Source organism: Hyperolius riggenbachi, chromosome 2 (assembly GCF_040937935.1).
Source record: "Hyperolius riggenbachi isolate aHypRig1 chromosome 2, aHypRig1.pri, whole genome shotgun sequence".
In the NCBI taxonomy this organism is placed as follows: Eukaryota; Metazoa; Chordata; class Amphibia; order Anura; family Hyperoliidae; genus Hyperolius; species Hyperolius riggenbachi.
The window spans coordinates 272,880,792-272,886,791 of NC_090647.1; positions in this window are offsets into that span (position 1 = coordinate 272,880,792).

Here is a 6,000-nt window from a genome sequence, read left to right on the forward strand (position 1 = left end):
AACAAGGTTGGCCTCAGCCTTCAGTCAAACAACTCACGGGAAGTTTGGAAGGGTCTAAGGGCAGCCACGAACTTTAAGCCCCCCCCTCAACATGCAGTCCCCAGCTCCCAACTGGTAGAGGAACTCAATGAGTTCTACTGCAGATTTGATCTACAACCCAAGCAGCCCGCGGCCTCAGCATCCCCCACGGCCCCAGCATCTCAGCCAGCACCGGATCCCTCGGCATCCGCGGAAAAGGATGCCCGGGGCCCCCCAGTGACCAGTGGCACCCCCGCTCTGACCACAGTGCAAGAGGAGGATGTGCTACGACACCTCCGCAGACTTAATCCCAGAAAAGCCTCGGGCCCGGATGGGGTGTCCTCACACTGCCTGAGAACCTGCGCAAACCAACTAGCCCCCGTCCTCACCTCTCTCTACAACAGATCCCTATCAGAGGGGGGGGTCCCCTCCTGCTTCAAAAGGTCCACAATAATACCAGTCCCCAAAAAACCTGGGAACATGGAGCTCAACAACTTCAGACCCGTAGCCCTGACCCCCATCATCATGAAGGTATTCGAGAGGCTGGTGCTGGCCCATCTGAAGCATTCCACCAGCGCCCTCCTTGAACCACACCAGTTTGCCTACAGGGAAAACCGATCAGTTGATGATGCCATCAATGTCAGCCTAGCATACATCTCGGAACACCTCGACAGACCAGGGGCCTATGCGAGAGTCCTTTTCCTGGACTTCAGCTCAGCCTTTAATACCATCTGCCCGGACATTCTGATTGACAACCTTGTGCATCTCGGGATAGACTCCCTCCTCTGTAGGTGGGTTAAAGACTTTCTCTCCAACAGAACCCAACGGGTCAAGCTCGGCAGTCACATCTCCAGCGAGAGAACCACCAATGTCGGTGCACCGCAAGGCTGCGTGCTGTCCCCACTCCTGTTCTCCCTGTATACCAACAAATGCACCTCGACCTCCGACTCCGTCAAAGTTATTAAATTCGCTGACGATACCACGCTTATCGGCCTCATCGACAGAAACGGGGAGGACCCTTATAGAAATGAAATTGCGAGGATCTGTGATTGGTGCAGGGACAACAATCTTGTTCTCAACACGGCAAAGACAGTAGAACTGATCGTGGACTTCCGGAAACTCCCCCCTGCCCCCCTCCCTGTGTTCATTGATGGGTCTGAGGTCTCCAGAGTTCAAAGCGTACGGTTCTTAGGCACAACCCTAACAAGCGACCTCAAATGGGAGCAGAACACTACTAAAACCCAGAAGAAAGCACAGCAAAGGCTATTCTTCCTGCGCCAATTGAAGAAATTCGGCATGTCACGGGAACTGCTGACCAGCTTCTACACCTCGACCATCGAATCCATCCTCTGCTGCTCCATCATAGTCTGGTATGCCGGAGCAACTGCCAAGGATAAATACAAACTCCACAGAGTGATAAACGCAGCAGAAAAGATCATCGGCGCCCACCTGCCCCCACTAGATCTCCTCTACTCCACGAGGATGAAGGCAAGGGCCACCAAGATCCTACTCGACCCCTCCCACCCGGGCAGACACTACTTCGAGACCCTTCCATTGGGACGCCGGTTCAGATCCATCCCCTCCAAAACCACTAGGCGTATGAACACCTTCTTCCCCCAAGCAGTTCACCTGCTGAACTCACTGAACTCAAGACCCCCCCCCCCCCCCCCACCACCACCACTGAGACACTCTAGCCCCCAGGGCAACCCAAGACTCTAAATGTGTTGCTCTATACGGTTGTGTGTATGTTTTGCTTTGCCTTGATCATGTTTGCCGAGTGTTAAATGTTATATGTAACTGAACTGCCATTTGCCATGTGAACCACAAGCAATTCCGGGCCCACCAATTGGTGTGCTTGGCGACAATAAAGATGATTCTTCTGATTCTGATTCTGAATTGCGTTTGTTTTCTGCTGAAATGTTGCACAAATTGCGTTTTTATTTTCTGGTGTCTGGGGTAACTGTTGCTGCATTTATTATTTAATTGTCATAGTTGGCTATATTTGCTGTGCTACGATTAAGCTCCGCCCATACAATGTCATGGCCAAATCCATCTTTCAATCACCCCCACATCCATTTTCCCCGCAAACAGCCCCGCCCCAATCCAACCTTCAGCTCCACCCACATGTCATGACCACACCCACTTATGCAGGATAGCCACACCCATTTTTCACCTAGGGCCACTTCCTACAGTTCGCTTGGGGCCACAAAAACCTTAGCTGCACCCCTGATTTCACCTATATGTTCATCTGTATACTTTGAATGCAAACTTCGCACATTGAAAGAAAGCATTCCCCAAAGCATTCCCAGAAGTTAAGTGCAGCTGTTTAGAACAGTGCAGGAGGATCATATTGCCCTGCAATCACAGTGCCTGCCCTTCTAGCCCAGCACGCTGTCTACAAAGTTACTGAGCTGTGCTTCTGAGCCAAAAGTTTCCCATTTGTTCACTGTGCACAACTACGGAACAGACAGTCTAAAATGAGCAGCACATTGCAGCCAGTACGTGTGCTCTACACATATCTGGCAGTGGCACCCATGTCCCCTCTCTCATCTACCTTTCCCTGCAAGGCTGGCTCCCCTCCAACAGAGCGATCCATCTCTGCTTCCAGGACCCCCTGCCCGCTGAGAGGGGGCGTGCCGCTCCTGGCCCCGCCCCCTTTGTGATCCGAATCACTCATTTTGATGATTCGGATGATTTGACTCACAAGAGATTCGGATCAAAGATCCGAATCGTTCATGATCCGGACAACACTAATACCTAGTGGCGTTTGGCCGTGCTGGTGTATCAGGCTGTCCGGCGTAGTGTCTAGTTATACAAATTCTAGTATTACGTAGCTAGTGGAACCTCAGTATTAAATTGTACCAGAGGGGATGCAGTATAGTGAAAGATTTATACATACCTGGGGCTTCCTCCAGCCCCATCCGCACAGATCGCTCCCATGCTGCCATCCTCAGCCTTCTCCAGCTCCAGTACGTTCCGTAACTTCAGCCGTTTGCAGCCAGTCTGAGCACGCACAGTGCACTCTCTCCAGCAGAGAATTCTCCACTAGAGACACAGAGGGAGCACACTGCTTATGCTTAAAACTGGCCGCAAATGGCAAAGTTACAGGACCCAGTACTAACGGCGATGGAGAAGGCGGAGGACAGCAGCGTGGGAGCGATCCGTGCAGATTGGGCTGGAGGAAGCCCCAGGCATGTATAAAACTTTCACCATGCTTCGTCTCTGGTTTCCTTTAAGTAGTTAGAAGTGCCCCTGGCTTAAAGAACAAGCTTGGTGTATTTGCCTTCTTAAAACAGAAGGAAATCTGCAATAATTTAGCTATAAGTGAACATTTGTGGTTACCCACAATGCACTACTACTGAATATGCAAATTATCCCTTTTCACCCTTAGTAAGCCAAGCATGCATCCAGAACCGCTGGTGTATAACAAGCCTATAGCTTTAAATTTTACACAGCCATATCAAACCCACATGTAGACAGCCTGTTTCTGACTTTTGGTCCTCATCAGTACATGGCAGGGATTGATATGGCTTGTATGGGATATGGCTTGGACCAGTAAAACAGAGTAACCAAGCAGCTCAGGGTGACCCAAGCGACACCTATGCTAACCTAGAAATAAAAAAACACATATATAAGTAGATAAATACTAGTTCTACTTACATAACAGATGTATTGTGCTATCCACGTAACAGTGGCGTACCTAGGGCATTTGACACCAGATGCTGGGTATTAAGACACCCCCCCCCCCTGAAAAAAACACAGGCGTGGCCATGACTGGATGAGGGCGGAGCTAACTGTAATTTAAAGTGAACCCGGGATGAAAGTAATATGGCCATATATATTTCCTTTTAAACAATAGGGAGCCCTGCTGATCTATTTGGCTGCAGTAGTGAAATGAATTACACCAGAAACAAGCATGCAGCTAATCTTGTCAGATGTGACAATATTGTCAGAAACCCCTGACCTGCTGCATGCTTGTTCAGGGTCTATGGTTGAAAGAATTAGAGGCAGAGGACCAGCACGGCAGCCAGGCAACTGGTATTGCTTAAAAGGAGATAAATATGGCAGCCTCTATATTATTCTCACCTCGGGTTCCCTTTAAAAGTGCAACGCAAAGACAGTAAGCCCAAGTTTTGGTGAGCCTTTCCCCAGAAAATTCACATAATTGTGCAGGTTTTCTCAAGAAAATACATGTAATGTGAGCAGATTTGCCCAGAAAATACATGCAATCATGTCGGCAGATTTGACCAGAAAATACATGCAATCATGTCGGCAGATTTGCCCAGAAAATACATGCAATCATGTCGGCAGATTTGCCCAGAAAATACATGCAATCATGTAGCAGACCTGGCCAGAAAATACATGCAATTATTATGTCGGCAGATTTGACCAGAAAATACATGCAATCATGTCGGCAGATTTGACCTGAAAATACATGCAATCATTTGGAAGATTTGACAAGAAAATACATGCAATCATGTTGCCGACCTGGCCAGAAAACACTTCAGTCATGTAGCAGACCTGGCCAGAACAGTCGATACACCTGCTAATATAAATAAAAAAAAAACATTTACTCACCTGAAGCAGCAGCAGACCTCCTGTCCCGGCCTCCGTCCGGTGCGCAGCTCCCACGATCCTGTGCAGCCAGCCAGCCAGCAACTGAAACTCCCGCGCTGAGGGAGGGCTATGGGAAAATGGCGCCTGAAGCCCTGCACTGCAGACTCAAAGTCTCCAGAGCAGGGCTTCAGACGCCATTTTACTGTAGCCCTGCTCTGCCGCTGCCAGAGCTGCGGGCTGCTGCTTTCAGTGAACTGACACGAAAGTCAGTTCATGCTGGGGGGTGCTTTAAAGGTGCTTGGAGAATTTTAGGGGGTGCTTCAGCACCCCCTGGCGCTGCCACTGCCCCAGTATAGCTAGTATAGTTGCCCCCAATATAGCTAGACACGGAGACATTCGAGTATGCCGCCCAGGAAGATGACACACTTCTGGTTGAATGTGCCCTGACGTCCACCGGTGGCTGTAAGTTGAGCGTCTAGTGAAAAATGGCGCTGGCAAAAAAATGGCGCCCCCTTCTGCCCGATATATGTTTAAAACGATATTTCTCGTTTTAAAGGTTAAAATAGTGCAGACCTGTTGAACGAAATTTATCGTTTTAACCCCTGCTTTGCTGCCGTTTGGAAAATATCTGCCCACCGGCTTTAATGTTTAATAGCAAAGCCCCCTTAAAAGCTAAAAACACCAAGGGGGCGTGGCCGGAAGTCCATGGAGTAAGACGTGCAAGACGTGAGCTCCCGCCTGAACCTCCGATAAAAGCTATCCTGACCTAAATTTCCCACTCCAACTCGCACACAACTGGATATTCTCGGCTGAAAATTGCCCCGTGAGCACGGAGGTACCCTTAGCCATGACGAGAAAGGGTTGTGAGGCGGCCGCCAAGCTGGCGAAATTCAGACACGAGGCCCAAGATGGCGACGAGACGTCGGACTCTGAGGTGCCTGCCCCGTCACTTCAGCAAATAATGCAAGGCATCACGTCGTGTCAAGCAGCCCTCTCAGCTATAACCACTAAGATTGAGGAGGTGAGGTCGGATGTCTCCCTCCTCAGAGCTGACATGCAGACACTGCGTACCAGAGTGACGGAGACGGAGGAAAGAGTCGGACGCCTTGAGGACCAAATGAAGCCTGCGCGGCGCGACATTTCACAGACCCAGACTGAGGTCAAAACTCTCCGAGACCGCCAAGAGGATTTGGAAAATCGCAACAGGCGCTCCAATATTCGGATAGTGGGCTTACCCGAAAAACTAGAGGGCAACTCACCGGAACTATTTGCGGAAAGGCTGCTTACCAAGGTATTTGGCAGAGAGGCCTTCTCCTCCGTGTTTATAATAGAGCGGGCCCATCGTGTTTCTCCGAAGGTGCCCCCGCCTGGATCACCCCCTCGCACATTCATCATGAAGCTGCTAAACTTCAGGGACCGAGACGC